General features: G+C 50.6%; 1 protein-coding gene across 1 annotated transcript in view; it reads left to right on the top strand.

Annotated features, from left to right (window-relative positions):
- The window catches only part of LOC138581824 (transmembrane protease serine 12-like), a 1,241,011-nt gene that overhangs the window by 384,374 nt on the left and 831,940 nt on the right, over nt 1–24,697 (top strand). The window lies entirely within an intron of this gene.

The raw sequence follows: 24,697 nt of genomic DNA on the forward strand, positions 1-24,697 counted from the left end.
GTCTGCTCAATCACCACACGGGTACGTGTATGCGCACGATTGTAGTCCTCCTCGTGCCTGTTTTGCAGGTTCCGGACTGGGGTAAGGAGCCACCTCTTCAAGGGATAGCCTGCATTACCTGCATGTGGGCACCAATGATTATGTGTAAGTTCTCACATCACATGGGACCTATATCATTGACAACATAGCAAGCATTCATTTCCTGTATGCACCCACAAATCCATGCATGAATAGAGACACATGAAATGACTGCTACTTATGTTAAATGTTAAATGTTAAAGGTATTTGTACCGCGCACCGTCACCAACGGAATTGGTCCCCAGGTGCTCAGGCGGATCTGCAAACGATAAAGGTGGGATGCGTTAGTAAGGTGAAGAAGGAAGTAGGATAGTGAGAGGAGTGGTGTTCTGTTGGCAGCTTCAACTCGGTATACACTGGGTGCTGAGCTTTGGTGCGGGCATCGGAGCGGAGTCAATCTGCGTGTGCTGTTGTTTCGGATTATGTGTTGTTGCAGTGTTGTGAAGTGCGTGTGGCTTGTTGTGCGAGAGATGGTTGTGTGAGTTTTTGGAGTGAGATAAGTATGCAGAGTTTGAGCTTATATTGGTTAGTGGGTTACCTGACCTTTACCATGCTAACATTCACAGTTCTGTCTGAGTGTGGCACTTGCCGGCCCTCACATTCCCATCCAGACGCAGCGCAGGCCAACGCTCAGGACTTCATCCATGTGTGGTCATGCCAACACGTATACTCCCACCCAGATGCGGCGCAGGCTAGTGTCTGGAGACCCGTCCAGGTGTGGGCATGCTAACATTCACAACTCCATCTGAGCGCCACGCAGGCTGGTGTTCACAACTCTAGGTGTGGCCCATGTTAGCATTCACGTTTTTCTAGGTGCGGGCATGTTATCCTTCAATCGATCCTATCCAGATGCGACGCATGCCAGCGTCTATCTAAATGCGTCTGCCGGTCTCGATATGTTCGTCCGGTACGTGCGAGTCGGAGAGTCAATTGGGCTTTCATGTGGGTCTAGGTATGTGGTCAGTCTCTGCAGCCTTCCTTTGTGGCTATTTTCCATGATGTCTTATGCTCTGTCGGGTGGTTGGTTCTTTGGTTTGAGTGTTTGTCCAATTTGAGAGTGGTCGAGGTTGGAGTTATTTTCGTCATTATTTTAATGTTTGGGCATTCTAGTGCGTCTCTGTTGTGGTTATGCTTTGAAGAACCATGATTTGAGGAGTTTCCTGAATGCTAGGTGGTTTGTTGTATTCCGTATATTCTTAGGTAGGTCATTCCAGGTTTTAGGTGCATGGTGAGAGAAAGACGATCCTCCGAGTTTTTTTCTGTTGTAGGGTTTTGGTTCCAGGCGTATGTTGGTGCTTGATCTTAATGTTCTTGTCGGTTGGTGTAGGCGTAGTTTGTCGCTTAGGAATTATGCGCCTTGTTTGTGTATTGCTCTGTGCGTGATGCACATGGCCTTGAACTTTATTTGCTGTTTCAGTGGTAGCCAGTGTAGTATTTTTAGCGCGGGTGTGATGTGTTCTCTTCTGGGTAGCTTGAGGAGGAGTCTGGCTGCTGAATCTGTTGCAGTTTTTTTAGTAGTTGTTCGGGCATGCCCAGGTATAGGCTATTGGCATAGTCCACTCTGGACATGATCAGAGCGATGATGGTATGTGTTTTGTTGGCGAATGACAGGAACGGTAGGATCCTTTTTGCTGCTCGCAGGAGGAAGAAACATTTCTTGATTACCGAGTTTACTTGTGGCTCCAAAGTGAGGTTGTTATCCATCAGGACCCCTAGGTTTTTTACATTTGATGATGGTTCTGGTGTGGTGCCGAGTTCTCTTGGCCAGGGGATTTAGTTGATGTTTCCTCCCTTTTTTAAAACACTCATTATCTCTGTTTTGCCTGGGTTGATTTTGAGATGGTTGAGGTTCATCCAGTTGAATGTGTCACAAAGGCAATTCTCTAGTGTGGTGTTTTCTTCTCGGGTGTCTTGTATGTTGAAGATTATTTGAGTTTCGTCGGCATATTTGTAGCATGTGAGGCCGTGTTTTTTGATGAGTTTGATTAATAGATACATGTAGATGTTGAATAGAAGCGGGGAGAAGGATGATCCTTGTTCTACTCCGCACGTGGAGACTCTGGGTTTGGATTTACAAGGTTTCATCCATATTGTTTCTGTTCTGTTTGTTAGGAAGGATTTGATCCATAGTAGGGCAGTGTCTGTTATCCCTAGTCCTTCTAATCTCTTTATCAGGATGGCGTGGTTGACAGTGTCGAAGGCTGCAGACAGATCAAGGTGAATCAGGGCGGTGCTGTTGTCTGAGTCTGCGTTTGTTTTTAGTCGTCCCATATTGAGAGGAGAGCCGATTCTGTTCCTCTCATAGGTCTGAAGCCAACTTGTGCCTGGTCTAGTAGGCAATGCTCTTCTATGAATTCTTGGGTTATTTGGTAGACGTACGTTTCTAGCAGTTTGGCTATGTAGGGTATGTTGGAGATGGGTCTGTAGTTAGATAAGTCCTCTTCGTTTCCTGTTGTGCCTTTGAGTAGTGGCTTGATGTAAGCCGATTTGAAGGCCTGCGGTACTTTACCTGTTGAGATTGAGAGGTTGAGGAGGTTCCTGTGGTATTCCATGGGGGTTCCTTGTTTGAGAATTGTTTTGTATATGTTCGGGGGGCAAGGGTCTTCAGGAGAGCCCGATTTGTTGCTTTGGTTTACCAGTTTGATGAAAGCCTCAACTGATATTTCTGGGAAGTTTCGTAGCTTGCTTGCGTGTTCCTCGTCTGTGTTGGTGGGGTTTGAGCTATGAACGCTTGGTCTGTTTTGTATGGTGTGTTGGATGGAGGTTATTTTGTTTTTGAAGTGGTCTCCGAGGTCCTCGCAGAGTTTTGTCGATGGGATTGGCGTGTTGTTGCAGGCCGGTGGGTTTTTTATTTCGTTTATGATTTTGAATAGTTCTTTTTGAGCGTTTGGTGCTCTGAAGATTCGGTTGTCGTAATGTTTCCTCTTTGCTTTTTGTATTTCCTTTTTATATGCGCGGATATGTTGTAGGTATTTCACTTTGTTTGCGGTGTTGTTGTTGTTCCTCCATTCAGATTCTAGTTTTCGGTTTTTCCTTTTCATGGCGTTGAATAGTGGGGTGAACCATTTTGCTGTAGTTTTCTTCCGTGATGGGGTGAAGGGCTTTCCTTTGGCGATGTCATCAAGGGTTGTTGCGATCCAGGTATGAAGTAGGGCAACTTTTTTGTCTAGGTCTGCTTCTACCATGGTTGATGCTTGTGGTTTGCTGAGTTCTAGGAGCTCGGTTAGATTGGAGTTTTTTATGGTTCTCCAATTTCTTTTCATCCTGATGGGTTGCTTTTCTTGTTGCTTTTTTTGTCAGAGCGGCCGTTGTGATTATGAACGGAATAATGAGGTGGTTGCTCCCAAGTATTTGAATTGGGGGTGCCGTGGTAATGAGATCCGTGTTGGCGAAGATTGCGTGAAGTGTGTGCCCTGCTGAGTGGGTTGCTCCTTTGACTAGTTGTTGTAGGTTCATGGCTGTTAGTTGGGCGGTTAAGGATTTTTGTGTGGTTGTGGTTTCTTCGTCGAACCAGATGTTGAAATCTCCAAGGATGATCAGATGATTGTACTTGATGGCTAGGGTAGTGATTGCTTCCATGAAAGCGTCTACGAAAGTCGCATCGTAGGTTGGTGGTCTGTATATCAGTATGAATTTCAGGTTGGTTTTGGGGTTTACTGAAAGTCGTAGTATTAAGGATTCGCATTTGTCGATGTTTAGTGGATCTTCCATTTTGATGGCCAGTTGTTCCTTATGGATGAACGCTAGTCCCCCTCCTCTTTTGGATTTTCTGTTTGTTTGGATGCATTTAAAGTCTTCAGGCAGGCAGTTGTTGAGGGTGATCTTGTAGTTGTCGTCTAGCCATGTTTCCATTACAAATAGGATGTCTATGCCTCCTTCTGACAGGAGGTCGTATATTTCCGTTGAGTGTTTGGACATTGACCTTGCGTTTATTAGATTACAGTGGATTCTCTGGGTGAGATTTTGTTTTGAGCTTATTTGTTGTTCGAGTTTATAATTGTTTGTTCGTGGAGTTTCCGCATTGATGTCGGTAGGATGAAGAATGGCGACAGCTGCTTCTTCATTGAAGCGGTCTAGTAAGTTGATAACAGGGCTGATTAGTCTTGGTGTTTCTGCTGTGATGCTACTCGGATGAAGGTCAGCAGTGGTTTCTTCATTGGGTTCGGTTGTTGGGTGGGGGGTGGCGTTGCTGGTTTTTGGTACTTTGCCGTATTGTGCGGGATGCAGTGGAAATCGATGTTGCCCCTCTGTTCTTGTAATGTAAGGGGTAATGGGGTCGGAGCCCTCCCACTCTCTTGTTGAGTGCCCCGTCTATTTTCTGCGTGTATCAGGAACTTCTTTGCATGTTTCGGGGTTTCCGTGTTGGGGTGTCGGTGTACCGTGGTTGTTGCGAGGTAAGGTGTGAGGTATAAGGATTTTTCTCTTGTTGATTTTATTCCTGTTGTGGCTGTTCTAGGCTTGTTTTCTTCCAATGGGGCTGTTTCTTGTGGGTTCTGTCGGTGTTGTGTGTTCGCGTCTCTTCTTGCATGATCTTGTTCTCTTTCTTGCCGTCCTTTTCTGGTACGGGCCATTTTCCAGTCTAGGTGCATGCGTGGTATGGTAGTTGGTCCTTTATGCTGTGCTGTGCGGTCGCAGTGACCTCGGTTTCCCTTCTCTGGATACGCTGGGGTGTTCTCTGGCTCAGTGTTGTTTTCTGTCGGTGGGTAGGGTATGTTTCCTAAGGGTGCACTGTCGGTGGGGGGGGTTAGGGTGTTAACGGTCTGCTGGTATGGGATTTAGTTGGGTTAGGTAGTGGTGGGTTTCCGGGATTGGTAGAGTATTGAACTAAGCGCAGTTAGATTATTTGAGTGATCTGTATATTTGGTGAGAGTCCTATCAGTGCAATCTAAACATCACACAGTGCCGTTCGGAGACAAGGCCCCTTCTAAGTTTGAGAGACCTGCACGGTGGGAGAGACGTCCACCAGCGCAATCTAAACGCCACACAGTGCAGTTTGGAGACAGAGCCCCTGCTAGATTTGAGAGCCTTGTATAGTGGGAGAGAGGCCTATCAGTGCAATCTAAACATCATACAATTCAATTAGGAGACAGAACCCCTGCTAAAATTGAGAGACCCGCACAGTGGGAGAGAGGCCTATCAGTGCAATCTAAACCTCATATAATGCAGTTTGTGGACAGAGTCCCTGCTAGATTTGAGAGACCTGTATAGTGGCAGAGAGGCCTATCAGTGCAACCTAAACATCATACAATGCAATTAGGAGACAGAACCCCTGCTAAATTTGAGAGACCTGTATAGTGGGAGAGAGGTCTATCAGTGCAACCTAGACATCATACAATGCAATTAGGAGACAGAACCCCTGCTAAATTTGAGAGACCTGCGTAGTGGGAGAGAGGCCTATCAGTGCAACCTAGACATCATACACTGCAATTAGGAGACAGAACCCCTGCTAAATTTGAGAGACCTGTATAGTGGGAGAGAGGCCTATCAGTGCAATCTAAACATCATAACATTATAGGTAGGTGTGCGTGCCATCGTCAATTGGGCGCAGGGGGGGCCAATTCCTTGTGGTTGCTCATGCACTGTGGTAGTCCACGATGTTTGTTCCCATGATCTGGGTGATGTGCAGTGATATGTATGCTACCATCCTGTCAACGTTGATGTCAGCGTCATGATTATCTCACTTTGCACGACAAATGGTAACATGCTGTTTTGGTGGACCACTGTGTTGGTGTAGGGGTGTGTTCTGTATCTTGCCCTCATGTGTCTCCTTTGTATGCAGTAATGGAGACCTGTACTTGTAGATGATGGTATTTGGCGCTGTGCATTGCCCATCCTCATTGCTTGTTGCTGCATTGTGCTGTTGGGTCTACGGTCTGATTATGTGCAGTGTACATGTTGATGGCTAGGTAATGGTTGTTGCACTGCATCATGTTCGTGTTAGTGCAGCTTACATCTTGTATTTTGTGGTCAGGTGTCGGGTCAAGTCTGGCCTGCTTTGGGGTATGAGCATGGTACATCCTCACAGGTACTCTCAGCCAGGTGAAGTATGCATCTCTCCCCCCCTATCTCAGCCAGGTGAAGTATGCATATCTCCCCCCCACATCTCAGCCAGGTGAAGTATGCATCTCCCCCCCATCTCAGCCAGGTGAAATATGCATCTCCCCCCCCATCTCAGCCAGGTGAAGTATGCATTTCCCCCACCCCCACCATGTCAGCCAGGTGAGGTATGCATCTCCCCCCCATCTCATGCAGGTGAAGTATACATCTCTCCCCCCAATCACCTACCCACATATCGCATTTCCATGAGCATAACATGCAACTCACCGAGAAGCCACGATCTCTGCCCTGCATGCCGCTCCATGAAGCGTGGTATCGTGGAGTTCTGCATGACCATTGAATCATGGGTTGATCCGGAGAATCGGGCACAACAATGTGTGATGATCTTGTTTGAGTCACATACCATTTGCATGTTGATGGAGTGGTATAACTTACGGTTGTGGTACACTACCTCCATGGCATGTGGGACCACCAATTCAACATGGGTGCAGTCGATGGCGCCAATGCTACCAGGGATGCCGGCCAGTGAATGGAAACCAACTTTGGTGTTGGAGATCTCCTGGGCTGTCTGTGGTAGGAAAATGTGGTCACCTGTGTGCTTCAGGAGAGCATCAAGCACATGGTTCAGCGTACGTGAGAATAATGGTTGTGATATACCATGCATGTGCCCCACTGTGTGCTGGTAGGTGCCTGTGGCCAGGAAGTGGAGCACAGACACTACCTTCAGTAGAGGTGGGATGGTGGTGCGTATTTTAATCAGGCTGACAATGTCGTCACCCACAATGGTGGTGATGGTGTCCCGGTCCAGACGGTACAGGGTGTGGATCTGCTCAGGGGTTAGGTTGAATGGACTGGCTCTGATGCGAGGGGTTGGGGGCTGCCTGCATGGTACCACTGGCTGCACCTCATTCTCCTCCTGTGTCTCCTCTGTGCTGCCTGTTGTTGTTGTTGTTGTTGCTGGAGTTCCACTGCAATCATGTCCTCCAGCCCCTGCATTGCTAGTAGTATGGGAATCATGTTGGTGTGTAACTGGGTGTGGGAAGGGGTGGGGTGTGCTCCTTTTGTGCTGGCCCAGTCTATATTGCCTCCACCTGTGCTGGTTGTGTGCACCTGTGGCAGTTGGGAACACTGCACATGGCTGTTTACAGGTGGTCCACGATGCCGGTATTTACTCCATGCCGGTAAGGTACTTTTCGGGCTTCAGTAGGCCGTTATTTACGGTGCCGCTAATAGCGGGTTGGCGGGTCATAATCGCCCGGAGCGGTAAGCGATGCCGGTAATCCTTTACCGGCATCGTTTTTCCCTTACCTCCAACCTCGTAATGACCCCCTATATGTTTTATAGAATTCACTGGGGAGCCCGTCCGCCCCAGAGGCTTTGCTCGTGGGCAGGTGTATTACCACTGTCTGTAATTCCTCTATTGTAATAGGGGCATCCCGGTTCTCCCTATCTTCCTCGCTCAATTTGGGAAGTCCAATGTCTTCTAGCGTCTCCCTAGTCTCCCGCTCTGCCTTCTCTCCTGTATCTTCATATAGGGGTTTATAGAATCTAAGGAATCCCTTGTTCACACTCTCCTGGGTGTTCCAGACTTAGCCCTCTTCTCCCGGTATCTCTCTAATTGCTGTCCTTGGTGTCTCGTTCTTGAATAGCCAAGCGAGCAGCCTCCCTGGTTTGTCTCCCCCCGCGTGTTGTCTCTCGATGTATTTTTTATAGTTCAGGTTGCATAATCTCTCCCAGAGCCCAGCGCAAGCCTGTTGTAATTGGCTTACACATTCGGCATCCTCCTGTGAGGTGCCCCCTTTTTTCATAAATGCTTTTAGTGTCTCTTCTGTCTCCTGTAGCTCTCGCACTATCCCCCCTTGAAGCCCTCTGGATTTGGATATGGCCGCTCCCCTCACCACCACCTTAAAGCCCTCCCACAGGGTGCCCTCTGACTCCAAGCTTCCTGTATTATTTTTGAAATATCCAATAATCTCCTCCCTTAAGTCCTCTCGGAATGTGGTGTCCTTCAGTGCCTTGGCTCTAAGCGTCCATGTTGGGATCCTGGCTCTGGGGGGTTGATGTTGCCACATCAAAACCAGAGGGGAATGGTCCGATAATATTCTCGCCTTCTATTCTGAACCCGTCATTTCGCCCACCAGTTCCGGAGCGGCAAACATGTTATCCAGCCTCGTGTACAGGTTGTGTGAGGCGGCATAGTGTGAGTATTGCCTATCATTCAGGTATTGCTGCCTCCATATGTCTTCCAGCCCAAAGTCTCTTAAAACAGCTTGTAGCATTTTCACTGTGGGGTGGGCTTATCTAGTTTCATGTCTGACCTGTCCATTCTGGTGTTCAGCGTACAATTGAAATCCCCCCCAACATAACCGCTCCTCCTATGTGGGGACTGATCTTACTGTATAGTGTCTTAAAATAGGCCACTGTATCTTGGTTAGGTGCATATGAATTTATGATACACAATTCTCTATTCTCTAGCAGCCCCTGAATCACTACCATCCTCCCATCTGGCTCCACCGTGGCCTGTAGCATCTGGAAGGGCACATGTGGTGCCACCCAGATGATTACTCCCCTGGCGTATGCTGAGTACGTTGCTCCTACGGTGGTCCCTCTCCACTTTTTCTTTACCGCCTCTTGCTTCTCTTTAGTGAGGTGGGTTTCTTGCAATAGGGCTATGTCCACTCTTTGCCTTCTCAGGTACATCATTACCTTGTTTCTCTTCAGGTAGATGTTGAGTCCTCTGACATTCCAGGTTACTATTCTAAGGTCTCCGATTATTGTCTTTATCCCGTCCCTCCTCCCTCCCTCCTTGTCCTTCACTCCAGTTGTACTTGGAGTGAATCATGCGCAGGGGCCCATGGGTGCAAGCTTGTTCCCTAACAACTACCCCTACAACCATAACCATATACACTGCAAACCCCCCAGCACTCCCCCCTCAACGCTCCCACCTCTCTCCCGATCCCCAACTGTTGTCCAGCTCCATCCCTTGATCTCAGGCCTTTGCGCATCTGGTCCTACCCTGTATGTCGGTGCTAGGAACCCAGCAGGAGGTTGCCGCACTACTGGCAACCTAACTAATCTGTCAAGTGGGGTATGAGATGGGCCCTCAGTGCCTCCTGCATGTGGCTTCAATATTTTCTACCCGCCACATATACATTCTGACTTCTCCCAAATCTATGCAGAGCTATATTCAAGTCCCATTGTCATTATGTAAACAGCACCTCAGTGTTCCAGGCCGATTCTTCACTTCTCATCTCTGCTCTCACGTTCCTCCTCCGCCTCCTGCGGACCATTCTGTGCGTCCAGCCAGTTCATGGCTTCTTCTGGGGTCTCGAAGAACAATGCCTTGTTTTTATGAAAGACTTTCAGTTTCGAAGGATACATCAGCATGTATCTGAGGCCTGCCTCCCGCAGCCTCCTCTTAACTGCTCCAAAGTTTAGTCGGCATCTTTGCACCTGGAGTGTGTAGTCCAGGTATGCTGTTATTGCAGAAGATGCTCTCCTCATAGTGCCCGGTTTGCGAAAATACTACAGGATTCTTTCCCTATACCGGTAGTTCAGTATTTTGGTGATGATTGGCCACGGAGGTGCACCCGGGGCCGGTCTCCTTGACAGTGCGCGGTGGGCTCTCTCCACGGCGAATCCTTGGGAGAGCACCCCTCCCTCGATCTCTTGCAGCAACATGTTTCTATATAGTCTGTGTGGTTTGAGCTTTCCTCGCCTTCCAGGAGCCCTACGATGCATACATTGTTCCTTTGGGCCTGGCCTACAGCCTCCTCAGCACTGCTTTCCAAGTTACTCACTTGTTGCCGCAATATGTGAATCTCTGAGGCGTTCGCCTTGCAGGTGGTGGTGTTCGACTGGACTTCTTTTTCTAACTCACTTGTGTGTTCGGCTATCGCTTTGACGTCTTGTCGCAATAGGTTGACATCCACTTGTACAGCGTCTATCTTGAATTCAAGTGAGGTCTTGAGATTTGCCATAGCTGCTTCCAGTTTAGTTTCCCACTTGACCTTTAAGTCTGCTATTGCCTCTAGGATCTGCCTTTCACTCCTCGTCGGTCCGGTATCCGTCTGTGTGCTCCGCTCCTTGTTGCTGGTGCCCTCCGTTGATTGGGATGACCTGGCAAATTTGTCCATGGTGGGTTGCTTCCCTTTCGTTTTAGGAAGTTTAGATGCCATTTCAGCAACTGCTGGCATGTTCTCCTCTGGTCTAATTGGGCTGGGTGTCTGCTGTACGAGCTGCGCTGGCTCAGTGCCTCTTGGCTTTGTGCCGAGGGGCTGGTAGTTGCTCTAGTGAAGGCCAGAGTGTCTGTCCAGGTGTTCCCACTTCAATGTGGTGAAGCAGTCCTCTACACCTCAGTGAAGTTCTGGCTCTTCCTTGTTGCTACTTGATTTATGTCGGCCCAGGGTTAGCATTCATTTGGCCCGCCCTCCCAGGGTCTGTGGCTTCTTCGGCAGTGCTTGTCGCCTCAGTGTGGTGTCACCTGCGTAGGGGAGCCTTTGTATTAGCTCCTTGGTCCCTGCTGCTTACACTTCATATATGCAATTAGGGCTTCCCCTTCAGTGCCTACTATTGTCCCTCAACCAGGTCACAGGTCTGCTGGCGTGCCCCCGGGCCTGCCCTCTAAGCCGATTCCACTGCCGCGACTCTCTGCGATGCAGCTGCCTCCAGGCAGTGCGTCTCAGCTCAGCATTCAGCCCACAGCTCCCCCAGGTTATACTGCAGCTGTGCTTCAGTTGTTCCGTTATAAAAACTGTGCCAACACCAAGCAACAGGTTGATTCACTTTCGGATCGGGGTCTTGCGGGGGTGTGTCTCCTCCTGCACCATTCCGGTCCGCTCTCCGACAGCCAGTGTTGCACAGATAGTCCTCGTTGGGGTGTCCAGGAACCGGCAGATGCCTGCTACGAACGTCTCGGCTCTTCCCAAAAGAGTGTATCAGCAAACGTCACACACAAGGGTTTTTCTTACTTGTTATAATGTCAATTGCAGTGCAGGATAGTGTCGGCCGCACTTCGTATTATTCTACATTGCAACTGTATCCTATGGTCCGCTTTTGCTACCGCATCAATACCGCCGCACACGCATGGCCACCACAGGGCCATCCAAGTGTTCGGAGCTCAGCAACCATAGTGCAGTTCCGCCAGCACTGTCCTGGATTCCACGATCAACACCGGTGCCTCAGAGCCCGTCCGCTTCATCCGCCGCACGGCACCGTGCATCAGTGTATGACCTACGCTCGTAAAATTCAATCATTGACCAGGATTTAGTATCAACAAAATTCCCTGGTTATAAATGTATCTAAGTCAGCTACCACTACGATAGAAGAAACCTATTAGACTGGTCTGCGTGTACACAGGGGAATGCACCTGTTAAGGTTATCTTTGCTGGAGTATAATACCTGGGAAAGGTTCTTCCAATATACCCAAGATCCCCCCTATAGATTTGATTATCTAAGCATAATATTGGGTGGCAGAGGACTTAAAAAGACCCACCAGGGTCCTTAACAAAGCACAGGGCACGCCACACCCAGGGCTGGCCCGGACACCACGTTTGCGCAATGTCCATGATGATTATGCCGCTGCAAGGGCATGCACTGCTGCAAGTGAAAGAAGTAAATATGTTTCTGATGCTTGTTAATCTGCTTAGAATCACATGCTGTGCATATGGTCCGACATCCAGTGGTAACCGCGGAGTATTGCATCTTGTCTTTCGTGGGACCGAAAGGGGACGTCGGCATAGGCGTGTCTGAAACACTATCCCTATCGTGACATGTGTAGTACCCAAAATCCCTCACGCGCCAAGGTCCCTCAGATTGTTTTTTTCCGCCCAGATAACTGGTCGCCCTATAGCGGAGCTCTTCAGAGACATTGTTTATCTTACCGAATTGTCGGTTTAATCCCCGTTAAGTCACTTCGCCTATCAAGAACATCTTTGACGAAGACTACGGGGGTACCGTCTACGGCTGTGGATTCCGGCACCTAAGATCCGGCGTTCGGACCTCCACGTGGTCGGGCCTTCTGGCCGGCCTACACAGGGGGTTTGCCATACTGCTATGATGTCTTTCCTCTTTTCCACTTCTTTCCTTTTTGGTCTGGTCACCCTTCCCTTCTGCTATGGAAAGGACTCCATTTAGATTCTGCCCTCTGTGAAGGGTCAGATATCCGTGGAAAGACGAGCACACTTCGTGTATGCTTGTCTCCCCCTAGAGCACTAAAGCGGTGTTCGGCGTTAAACTCCTAAACCTAATCCCTTAAGGAGCGCCGGTTGAAGCGGTGGGCCGCGTACGGTATGTCACGCGTGGAGCCTCCCTCCCCTGCCGCGACACCAGCCGAGAGTGACGGGGGTACATCGGATGACCAAACGTCCAATGCAGACGTTGTAGAGCTTGAAGCGGACGATTCTAGAGCCGCCACGCCCGTCCCCGACCCTTCCAGGCTTGACTCCGGTCTCGCTACAGGGACCACACCCGGTGACAGAGGCGTACAATCGCACCGCACAAAACACACAACCCAAGCGCCCTCCTGGACGACCTCGTCGAAGAAGGCGCAAGCGCCATCGGATCGATTTGATCCAAAGCCTTCCCCGCATCCGCTGCAGGGCATGACGACTGGGCTTAATAAACATAACAAAGGCGCTACTCCCCAAACTACACACGCCAAAGTTTCTGAACAAGAAACTTCGACGAGTTTCAAGGTTTCCAAGGCCCGTGCAGGCCCGAAAACTACAAGTAGGCCTCTAACTACGAGTAGGCCTCTAACTACCAGTAGGCCTCTACCCGAGAAACCATCATCGGAGGCTTTGTCCCCCGAAGATTCACTAGCCATCAGTAAGAGTATCAATAGGATTTCTACGGCGGTGGGCCTAGTACCGGTTTCGCCCACAGTTATGGGCCAATCCACCGAAAGGTTTTCCACAGTTTTGGACGACGATCCTGAGGACTCTTACGAAGAGAGCCAGGTACCCCTCTCAAGCACCCTGAGGAGATCCTCCGAACGCCTTAGGGCAGACGACCCTGCTCCTGCTCAACTGGGTCCATTTGGGTCATCCAAGTGGACTACGGAACAATTTGAGGGGTATATGGATCGGCTGGAGCAGGTGTTTCGGGGCTTCTGATCAACCTCTGCTGAAAAAAGCTCGGGTAGACCCTAACCCTCACACACGAGTTGCCCAACACCTAGATGTTCAACACTATGTTGATTATCAAGAAGATGTCCAGAAGGACACGTATAGAGACATCTATACAGAAGAAGAGGAGACTTCTTTTCTGGACAATTATGGGGAAGATCAAGGCGCAACGGACAACTGGGAGGACCACCAGCAGGATGATCACAATTCTGATATCATTTGCCTCGACTCTTCCCCATTCACACTGGTTCGGCAGGCTCCCACAGTAGATGATCAAATGGCTTTCAACAACACGTTGAAAAAAGCAGCGGAATTCTTTAAAATTGCTACGCTTGAAGCATTGCCTTAACAAGATTTCGCGGAAAACATTATTAATGACAAGCCTCCGGCGAGCCAGTCTATTCCTCTCTTAAGCTCTGTAAAGAGACGGCTGGCCCCTTCTTTACTCACACCCGCTCAGACTAGGGCTGTGAATCCAAGGGTCGAAAAACTCTTCCGGCCCTCCCCCAGCGACCCGCTTTATATCAAAGCACACGCAATCCAGGACTCGCTGGTGGTAACGAGCACTCGCAAGAGAGCAGCGGTTCCCCTTGCCACGGGAGAGTCACCCCCGGACAAGGAGTCCAAAAGGTTGTATGCTTTAGGCAAACGGGTCACGTCGGCGGCTGCTTATACCGTCCGGATTGCCAATAACACGACGTTACTGGCAAGCTACGTCGATGCCCAATTGAACCTACTCCAGGAAGGCCTCCAGGAGGTTCCGGAACCAACCAGAGCCAAGCTTCTCGCCATTGTCTCAGAGGGCAAACTTGCCAATCAAAATGTTGTAAAGAATACCCTGGACTCCGCAGAGACAGCAGGCAGGTCTCTCGCACAGGGTACTCTCCTAAAGAGACATGCGTGGCTGCCCACATCGGGTTTCAGGCCTGAGACCCAGGCTTCCATCATCAATAAACCCATTGAAGAGGCCAACCTCTTCGGAAAGGCGGTAGACGATGCGTTGGAGACAGCCAAGAAGGAGCATGAGACTATTATGTCGCTGCACCAGATTTCCCAAAAACCCTCTTCACAGAGGGGCAGCAATTCTCGGCGGTCCTTTCGAGGACAAGCCCGCGCCGCTCAAAATAATTTCGGCACGGGCAACTTCAACGCAAGTCAACCGGCTGCAAGCCCCACTTACTACCCCCAGAGGGGTCAGAAGCGCGGAAAGAATAGAGGCAGAGGCTCCAATTCCAGAGGTGCGTCAACCTCGGGGCAGAAATGACCATCAAGTTTAGGTCCCATCCCATGTCTCCCCGGTCGGGGGGCGATTAACATCTTTCCTCAAGGCATGGGAGTGGATAACTTCAGACCAGTGGGTATTAAAGACGGTCGCCCACGGTTATTGCGTGGAATTCGCCCGACCCCCACAGTTCAGACCGCGAAACATCGACGCCTTTCACCGGAACATCTGCAGGTCCTGGTCCAAGAGGTGGAGGCGCTGCTGGGCAAGGACGCCATAGAAGCCGTCCCGATTCTTCAGGTAAACAAGGGTATTTATTCACTATACTTCCTTGTACCCAAAAAGGATCTCACAATGTCCTGTTCTAGACCTGCGCCCGGCGAACAAGTTCATAAAGCCCCAGAAGTTTCGCATGGTAACACTTCAAGAGGTGATCCCATTGCTAAAACAAGGGGACTTCATGACAACATTGGATATGAAAGATGCATACTTTCATATTTCAATGCTGCCACCGCACAGAAAATTTTCGAAGGTTCGTGATTCAGGACAAACACTACCAGTTCAAGGTACTCCCCTTCGGCATAGCCTCTGCACCACGGGTGTTTACCAAGGTCCTGGCAGTGGCAGCAGCACACCTGCGCAGACTTTCAGTTCCAGTTTACCCTTACCTCGACGATTGGCTCATCACGGGGGACTCGTTCGACGTTTGTTTTTCAAACACCCAAAAGACAGTAGACCTACTGTTCAGCCTGGGATTTTCTATCAACGAAAAGAAATCCAGCTTAGTCACCAGCCAAGTAAAACAGTTCCTGGGGGCTCTAATTCGCACGGAAGATGGTCCAGTCTTCCCTGCCAGCGAGAGGGTTCAGAACATGCTCTCTCAAGTTCCTCAGTATGTAGCCAGTCGGGAGGTGACGGTGCGCAAAGCTATGCGTTTGCTAGGGATTATGGCGTCATGCATATACTTGGTCCCCCACGCGCGGCTGCGCATGCGTCCCATGCAAAAGTGGCTCAACAGCCAGTGGTGTCAGGCCAGCGGACAATGGGAAGATCTGTTAGTTGTCTCGCCAGCCCTCGTTCTCTCTCTGCAGTGGTGGTCGAGGGAGAACCTCTTGAAGGGGAAAACCTTCACCACCCCTACAGTGGAAGCCACTCTCACGACAGACGCATCTCTCACAGGGTTGGGGGCTCACCTGCTTCAACAGACAGCGCACCGAGTGTGGTCCCCTCAGGTAGCGTCCAACCATATAAACCTACTGGAGCTACTAGCAGTGTTCAAAGCATTAAAATCCTTTCAGGTACAACTGCAAGGGAAGACAGTGCTGGTCCTAACCGACAGCACAACAGCAATGTAGTATCTGAACAAGCAGGGGGGCACTCACTCTCCAGGGCTATCCAAGCTGTCCCAAAACATCTGGATATGGGCTCTCAAACACAAGATGTTCCTGATATCCCAACATGTTTCAGGGGAACTCAATCTTCTGGCAGACGTACTCAGCAGAGATTTTCCTCTGCCAGAATAATACAAATGGCGTCTGCACGAAGACATTGTATCCAACGTCTTCGCAGAATGGGGGTTTCCAGAGATCGACCTATTCGCCACTCAGGAGAACGCCCAATGGCCAGATTACGCCTCCAAGTACCCCCAGAACCGATCCAAGGGGAACGGTCTCTGGATAACTTGGTCGGGGAAATTTGTTTACGCTTTTCCCCCGACTCCCCTTCTGAACAAGATAGTGCACAAGATGCAACAGGAACCAGTCACCATGATTCTGGTGCCGCGACTCTCTGCGATGCAGCTGCCTCCAGGCAGTGCGTCTCAGCTCAGCATTCAGCCCACAGCTCCCCCAGGTTATACTGCAGCTGTGCTTCAGTTTGACCGTTATAAAAACTGCGCCAACACCAAGCAACAGGTTGATTCACTTTCGGATCGGGGTCTTGCGGGGGTGTGTCTCCTCCTGCACCATTCTGGTCCGCTCTCCGACAGCCAGTGTTGCACAGATAGTCCTCGTTGGGGTGTCCAGGAACCGGCAGATGCCTGCTACGAACGTCTCGGCTCTTCCCAAAAGAGTGTATCAGCAAACGTCACACACAAGGGTTTTTCTTACTTGTTATAATGTCAATTGCAGTGCAGGATATTGTCGGCCGCACTTCGTATTATTCTACATTGCAACTGTATCCTATGGTCCGCTTTTGCTACCGCATCAATACCGCCGCACACGCATGGCCACCACAGGGCCATCCAAGTGTTCGGAGCTCAGCAACCATAGTGCAGTTCCGCCAACACTGTCCTGGATTCCACGATCAACACCGGTGCCTCAGAGCCCGTCCGCTTCTTCCGCCGCACGGCACCGTGCATCAGTGTATGACCTACGCTCGTAAAATTCAATCATTGACCAGGATTTAGTATCAACAAAATTCCCTGGTTATAAATGTATCTAAGTCAGCTACCACTACGATAGAAGAAACCTATTAGACTGGTCTGCGTGTACACAGGGGAATGCACCTGTTAAGGTTATCTTTGCTGGAGTATAATACCTGGGAAAGGTTCTTCCAATATACCCAAGATCCCCCCTATAGATTTGATTATCTAAGCATAATACTGGGTGGCAGAGGACTTAAAAAGACCCACCAGGCTTCTTAATAAAGCACAGGGCACGCCACACCCAGGGCTGGCCCGGACACCACGTTTGCGCAATGTCCATGATGATTATGCCGCTGCAAGGGCATGCAGTGCTGCAAGTGAAAGAAGTAAATATGTTTCTGATGCTTGTTAATCTGCTTAGAATCACATGCTGTGCATATGGTCCGACATCCAGTGGTAACCGCGGAGTATAGCATCTTGTCTTTCGGGGGACCGAAAGGGGACGTCGGCATAGGCGTGTCTGAAACACTATCCCTATCGTGACATGTGTAGTACCCAAAATCCCTCACGCGCCAAGGTCCCTCAGATTGTTTTTTTCCGCCCAGATAACTGGTCGCCCTATAGCGGAGCTCTTCAGAGACATTGTTTATCTTACCGAATTGTCGGTTTAATCCCTGTTAAGTCACTTCGCCTATCAAGAACATCTTCGACGAAGACTACGGGGGTACCGTCTACGGCTGTGGATTCCGGGCACCTAAGATCCGGCGTTCGGACCTCCACGTGGTCGGGCCTTCTGGCCGGCCTACACAGGGGTTTGCCATACTGCTATGATGTCTTTCCTCTTTTCCACTTCTTTCCTTTTTGGTCTGGTCACCCTTCCCTTCTGCTATGGAAAGGACTCCATTTAGATTCTGCCCTCTGTGAAGGGTCAGATATCCGTGGAAAGACGAGCACACTTCGTGTATGCTTGTCTCCCCTATCAAAAACATCTTCGACGAAGACTACGGGGGTACCGTCTACGGCTGTGGATTCCGGGCACCTAAGATCCGGCGTTCGGACCTCCACGTGGTCGGGCCTTCTTGCCGGCCTACACAGGGGTTTGCCATACTGCTATGATGTCTTTCCTCTTTTCCACTTCTTTCCTTTTTGGTCTGGTCACCCTTCCCTTCTGCTATGGAAAGGACTCCATTTAGATTCTGCCCTCTGTGAAGGGTCAGATATCCGTGGAAAGACGAGCACACTTCGTGTATGCTTGTCTCCCCCTAGAGCACTAAAGCGGTGTTCGGCATTAAACTCCTAAACCTAATCCCTTAAGGAGCGCCGGTTGAAGCGGTGGGCCGCGTACGGTATGTCACGCGTAGAGCCTCCCTCCCCTGCCGCGACACCAGCCGAGAGTGACGGGGGTACATCGGATGACCAAACGTCCAATGCAGACGTTGTAGAGCTTGAAGCGGACGATTCTAGAGCTGCCACGCCCGTCCCCGACCCTTCCAGGCTCGACTCCGGTCTCGCTACAGGGACCACACCCGGTGACAGAGGCGTACAATCGCACCGCACAAAACACACAACCCAAGCGCCCTCCTCGACGACCTCGTCGAAGAAGGCGCAAGCGCCATCGGATCGATTTGATCCAAAGCCTTCCCCGCATCCGCTGCAGCGCATGACGACTGGGCTTAATAAACATAACAAAGGCACTACTCCCCAAACTACACACGCCGAAGTTTCTGAACAAGAAACTTCGACGAGTTTCAAGGTTTCCAAGGCCCGTGCAGGCCCGAAAACTACAAGTAGGCCTCTAACTACGAGTAGGCCTCTAACTACCAGTAGGCCTCTACCCGAGAAACCATCATCGGAGGCTTTGTCCCCCGAAGATTCAGTAACCATCAGTAAGAGTATCAATAGGATTTCTACGGCGGTGGGCCTAGTATCGGTTTCGCCCATAGTTATGGGCCAATCCACCGAAAGGTTTTCCACAGTTTTGGACGACGATCCTGAGGACTCTTATGAAGAGAGCCAGGTACCCCTCTCAAGCACCCTGAGGAGATCCTCCGAACGCCTTAGGGCAGACGACCCTGCTCCTGCTCAACTGGGTCCATTTGGGTCATCCAAGTGGACTACGGAACAATTTGAGGGGTATATGGATCGGCTGGAGCAGGTTTTTCGGGGCTTCTGATCAACCTCTGCTGAAAAAAGCTCGGGTAGACCCTAACCCTCACACACGAGTTGCCCAACACCTAGATGTTCAACACTATGTTGATTATCAAGAAGATGTCCAGAAGGACACGCATAGAGACATCTATACAGAAGAAGAGGAGACTTCTTTTCTGGACAATTATGGGGAAGATCAAGGCGCAACGGACAACTGGGAGGACCACCAGCAGGACGATCACAATTCTGATATCATTTGCCTCGACTCTTCCCCATCCACACTGGTTCGGCAGGCTCCCACAGTGGATGATCAAATGGCTTTCAACAACACGTTGAAAAAAGCAGCGGAATTCTTTAAAATTGCCACGCTTGAAGCATTGCCTGAACAAGATTTCGCGGAAAACATTATTAATGACAAGCCTCCGGCAAGCCATTCTATTCCCCTTCTTTACTCACACCCGCTCAGACTAGGGCTGTGAATCCAAGGGTCGAAAAACTCTTCTGGCCCTCCCCCAGCGACCCGTTTTATATCAAAGCACACGCAATCCTGGACTCGCTGGTGGTAACCAGCACTCGCAAGAGATTAGAGGTTCCCCTTGCCACGGGAGAGTCACCCCCGGACAAGGAGTCCAAAAGGTTGTATGCTTTAGGCAAACGGGTCACGTCGGCGGCTGCTTATACTGTCCGGATTGCCAATAACACGACGTTACTGGCAAGCTACATCGATGCCCAATTGAACCTACTCCAGGAAGGCCTCCAGGAGGTTCCGGAACCAACCAGAGCCAAGCTTCTCGCCATTGTCTCAGAAGGCAAACTTGCCAATCAAAATGTTGTAAAGAATACCCTGGACTCCGCAGAGACAGCAGGCAGGTCTCTCTCACAGGGTACTCTCCTAAAGAGACATGCGTGGCTGCCCACATCGGGTTTCAGGCCTGAGACCCAGGCTTCCATCATCAATAAACCCATTGAAGAGGCCAACCTCTTCGGAAAGGCGGTAGACGATGAGGAGCATGAGACTATTATGTCGCTGCACCAGATTTCCCAAAAACCCTCTTCACAGAGGGGCAGCAATTCTCGGCGGTCCTTTCGAGGACAAGCCCGCGCCGCTCAAAATAATTTCGGCACGGGCAACTTCAACGCAAGTCAACCGGCTGCAAGCCCCACTTACTACCCCCAGAGGGGTCAGAAGCGCGGAAAGAATAGAGGCAGAGGCTCCAATTCCAGAGGTGTGTCAACCTCGGGTCAGAAATGACCACCAAGTTTAGGTCCCATCCCATGTCTCCCCGGTCGGGGGGCGATTAACATCTTTCCTCAAGGCATGGGAGTGGCTAACTTCAGACCAGTGGGTATTAAAGACGGTCGCCCACGGTTATTGCGTGGAATTCGCCCGACCCCCACAGTTCAGACCGCGAAACATCAACGCCTTTCACCGGAACATCTCCAGATCCTGGTCCAAGAGGTGGAGGCGCTGCTGGGAAAGACGCCATAGAAGCCGTCCCGATTCTTCAGGTAAACGAGGGTATTTATTCAATATACTTCCTTGTACCCAAAAAGGATCTCACCATGTCCTGTTCTAGACCTGCGCCCGGCGAACAAGTTCATAAAGCCCCAGAAGTTTCACATGGTAACACTTTAAGAGGTGATCCCATTGCTAAAACAAGGGGACTTCATGACAACATTGGATATGAAAGATGCATACTTTCATATTTCAATGCTGCCACCACACAGAAAATTTTCGAAGGTTCGTGATTCAGGACAAACACTACCAGTTCAAGGTACTCCCCTTCGGCATAGCCTCTGCACCACGGGTGTTTACCAAGGTCCTGGCAGTGGCAGCAGCACACCTGCGCAGACTTTCAGTTCCAGTTTACCCTTACCTCGACGATTGGCTCATCACGGGGGACTCGTTCGACGTTTGTTTTTCGAACACCCAAAAGACAGTAGACCTACTGTTCAGCCTGGGATTTTCTATCAACGAAAAGAAATCCAGCTTAGTCACCAGCCAAGTAAAACAGTTCCTGGGGGGCTCTAATTCGCACGGAAGACGGTCTAGTCTTCCCTGCCAGCGAGAGGGTTCAGAACATGCTCTCTCAAGTTCCTCAGTATGTAGCCAGTCGGGAGGTGACGGTACGCAAAGCTATGCGTTTTCTAGGGATTATGGCGTCATGCATACACTTGGTCCCCCACGCGCGGCTGCGCATGCGTCCCATGCAAAAGTGGCTCAACAGCCAGTGGTGTCAGGCCAGCGGACAATGGGAAGATCTGTTAGTTGTCTCGCCAGCCCTCGTTCTCTCTCTGCAGTGGTGGTCGAGGGAGAACCTCTTGAAGGGGAAAACCTTCACCACCCCTACAGTGGAAGCCACTCTCACGACAGACGCATCTCTCACGGGGGTTGGGGGCTCACCTGCTTCAACAGACAGCGCACCGAGTGTGGTCCCCTCAGGTAGCGTCCAACCATATAAACCTACTGGAGCTACTAGCAGTGTTCAAAGCATTAAAATCCTTTCAGGTACAACTGCAAGGGAAGACAGAGCTGGTCCTAACCGACAGCACAACAGCAATGTAGTATCTGAACAAGCAGGGGGGCACTCACTCTCCAGGGCTATCCAAGCTGTCCCAAAACATCTGGATATGGGCTCTCAAACACAAGATGTTCCTGATATCCCAACATGTTCCAGGGGAACTCAATCTTCTGGCAGATGTACTCAGCAGAGATTTTCCTCTGCCAGAATAATACAAATGGCGTCTGCACGAAGACATTGTATCCAACGTCTTCGCAGAATGGGGGTTTCCAGAGATCGACCTATTCGCCACTCAGGAGAACGCCCAATGGCCAGATTACGCCTCCAAGTACCCCCAGAACCGATCCAAGGGGAACAGTCTCTGGATAACTTGGTCGGGGAAATTTGTTTACGCTTTTCCCCCGACTCCCCTTCTGAACAAGATAGTGCACAAGATGCAACAGGAACCAGTCACCCTGATTCTGGTGGCTCCCATGTGGGCCTGCCAACCCTGGTTCAGGCACCTGATGGAATTGTCCCTCTCCCCAGCAGTCAAGCTGCCCTGCCCATACAACATGTTGTCTCAGGACAGGGGGGAGACTCTGCACCCATGCCCACAAACTCTGAACTTAGCAGCCTGGCTCCTGAAGTCATAGAGTTTGGACATCTGCAACTCCCTCAAAGATGCATGGACATACTGAGGGAGGCAAAAAAGCCTAACACACGTTATTGCTATGCCAGCAAATGGAAACATTTTGTCATTTGGTGCAGTTCCAAAGGCGTCAATCCCACCGATTGCTCGCCTTCACACATTGGGGGTCATTCCGAGGTTGGAGGTAAGGTCCAAACCATGCCGGTAATGCTTTACCGGCATGGTTTTCCGCTCCACGCTATTCCGACCCCTCAGACCGTAAATTACGGCACCGTAAACTACTATGCCGTAATTTACGGTCTTGGGTCGCGCACGCGACCCACCATGCCGTAATTAACGGCATGGCGTAAACCGGAGCTGATTCCAAGTAAGTAGCACACGTAAATTACGGCATCCCCAAGGCCGTAAAGTACCTTACAGGCATGGAGTGCATACAGGCATCTCAGAGAAGGAGTAAAGAACTCTGAGCAGTGGTTCCTAGAGCCACAGGTGCACACAATCAGCACAGGTGGACTCAATGCAGTCTGACACAGCATAAAAGGAGCCCACCCACCACACCCCCTCCCACACCAAGATGACACCAATAGGAGCAGCATTACCGGAGCCGGAGGCCCTGCATGCAAGGCAGCTACCACAACAACAGCAACAACAACAACCACCACAGCCACCACCACAGAGGATACACAGGAGGAGAAGGAGGGTGCGACAGGCACGGCATGCCCTACCGGTGCAGCCACCATTACCACGCCAGCAGCCCCCAATCACTCGCATCAGAGCCTCCCCCTTCAACCTCAAGCCAGAGCAGATCCACACCCTGTACCGGCTTGACCGGAACACCATCACCACCATAGTGGACCTGACACATGACAACATAGTGAGCCACATAGAAATCCACCCTGTAATTCCCCCTCGACTCAAGGTAGTGTCTGTATTCAACTTCCTTGCCACAGGCACGTAGCAGCATACAGTGGGGCACATGCATGGCATACCACAGGCCATATCTTCACAGATACTCAAACAAGTGCTGGATGCCCTCCTGAAATACACAAGGGAATACATATCCCTACCCCGGACACCCTAGGAGATATTGGATACATGAGTTGCCTACCATGCACTGGCAGGCATGCCAAATTGCATGGGTGCCCTCGACTGCACCAACGTGGTATTGAACTGTCCACATGCAATGGAGGTGGCGTATCGCAACTGCAAGCAGTACCGCTCCATTGACGCCCAGATGGTATGAAATGCCAGTAAAGACATCACACATTGCAGTGCCCAATACCCCCGAACAAGACATGACCCCCTGGTCCTGCGAAACCCCACGCTACCACGCTAGATGGAGTTACATGCTGGACAACATGCCTGGCTGCTTGGTGAGTCACCTGATTGGGCCATGGCAGCGCATTGGTGCCATGATTGGGGTGGATGAATACCCCAACTTGGTGGGAAAGGGTGGGGGTGCATACCACACCTGTGTGGGAATGTTGACGCCAGTGCACGATGTGCACCCCACAGAACACAGTGCCCCAAGGCAATCGTCATGGCACATGACTGCCTAACCTCACAGCGATGCCAGAATGTACAAAACACAACACTATTCGTCCGACAGGTAACCTGGCCCAATAACACAACACAAGCACCACTCATCGGCGGACCACACACACCGTAAGGGCATCCTGCACCATGCACTGCATATGCACTATCTCGCAGCCTCCTGCATCCCACCACACAAGACAGACGTCCCTGGGAGTGCATAGAAGTGAACCCAACAGGGATACCGCAGCGTGTCCCTGGTTCCGCACACCCATAGTAGTGGTGCAAGTCACCATGGTACTGATCAGTTCAGCAAGACGAGTATGCTACTGACTACAGACAACACCCCCTGCCACCAAATCACACAGAACCCAACACATCAATGAATTCAGGCCAACACTGCTGCACGCATATACGGTGCACGTGCAACAAGATGTGAGTGCACACCATAAGCCACCTTGAAGAAGCTACCCCCTCCATCATTCCATGGCACAGGACACATAGCCGGGCCAGTAATGGGGTTGATGCAACCAGGGATATGTGTGTATGGCCAGGAATCACCAGCTGCCATGCAAGACCGCTACAGTTCCCCACCATCAATGTACAAACACTTACCTTCATTCCCCTTCCATGCAGGTGATGGTGGCTACCCTTGGAAGCCGTGGCTCATGACCCCTATCCGCAACCCACAGAACAGGCATGACGAGGACTACAATCGAGCCCATATCCGTACAGGGGTGGCCATAGAGCAGACATTTGGCCTGTTGAAGGCACTATTTTGTTGCCACAGCCGTTCGGGTGAGCACTCATCAACAGCCACGAGAAGGTGGCCAGGATCACCATGGCATGTGTAAAGCTGCACAATGCGTGCATCCGTCGGAACGTGCCACTGCCCCCTGACCTGGAACTGCTACCACCAGATGATGATGAGGGGGTTGAGGAATAAATGGCAGGACAGCATCAAGGTGCAGGTGCACAGGAGGGATGTGCCGTGTGGCAATCATTGATTGGACA

Source organism: Ambystoma mexicanum, chromosome 3q (genome assembly GCF_040938575.1).
Source record: "Ambystoma mexicanum isolate Mex_15411 chromosome 3q, UKY_AmexF1_1, whole genome shotgun sequence".
In the NCBI taxonomy this organism is placed as follows: domain Eukaryota; kingdom Metazoa; phylum Chordata; class Amphibia; order Caudata; family Ambystomatidae; genus Ambystoma; species Ambystoma mexicanum.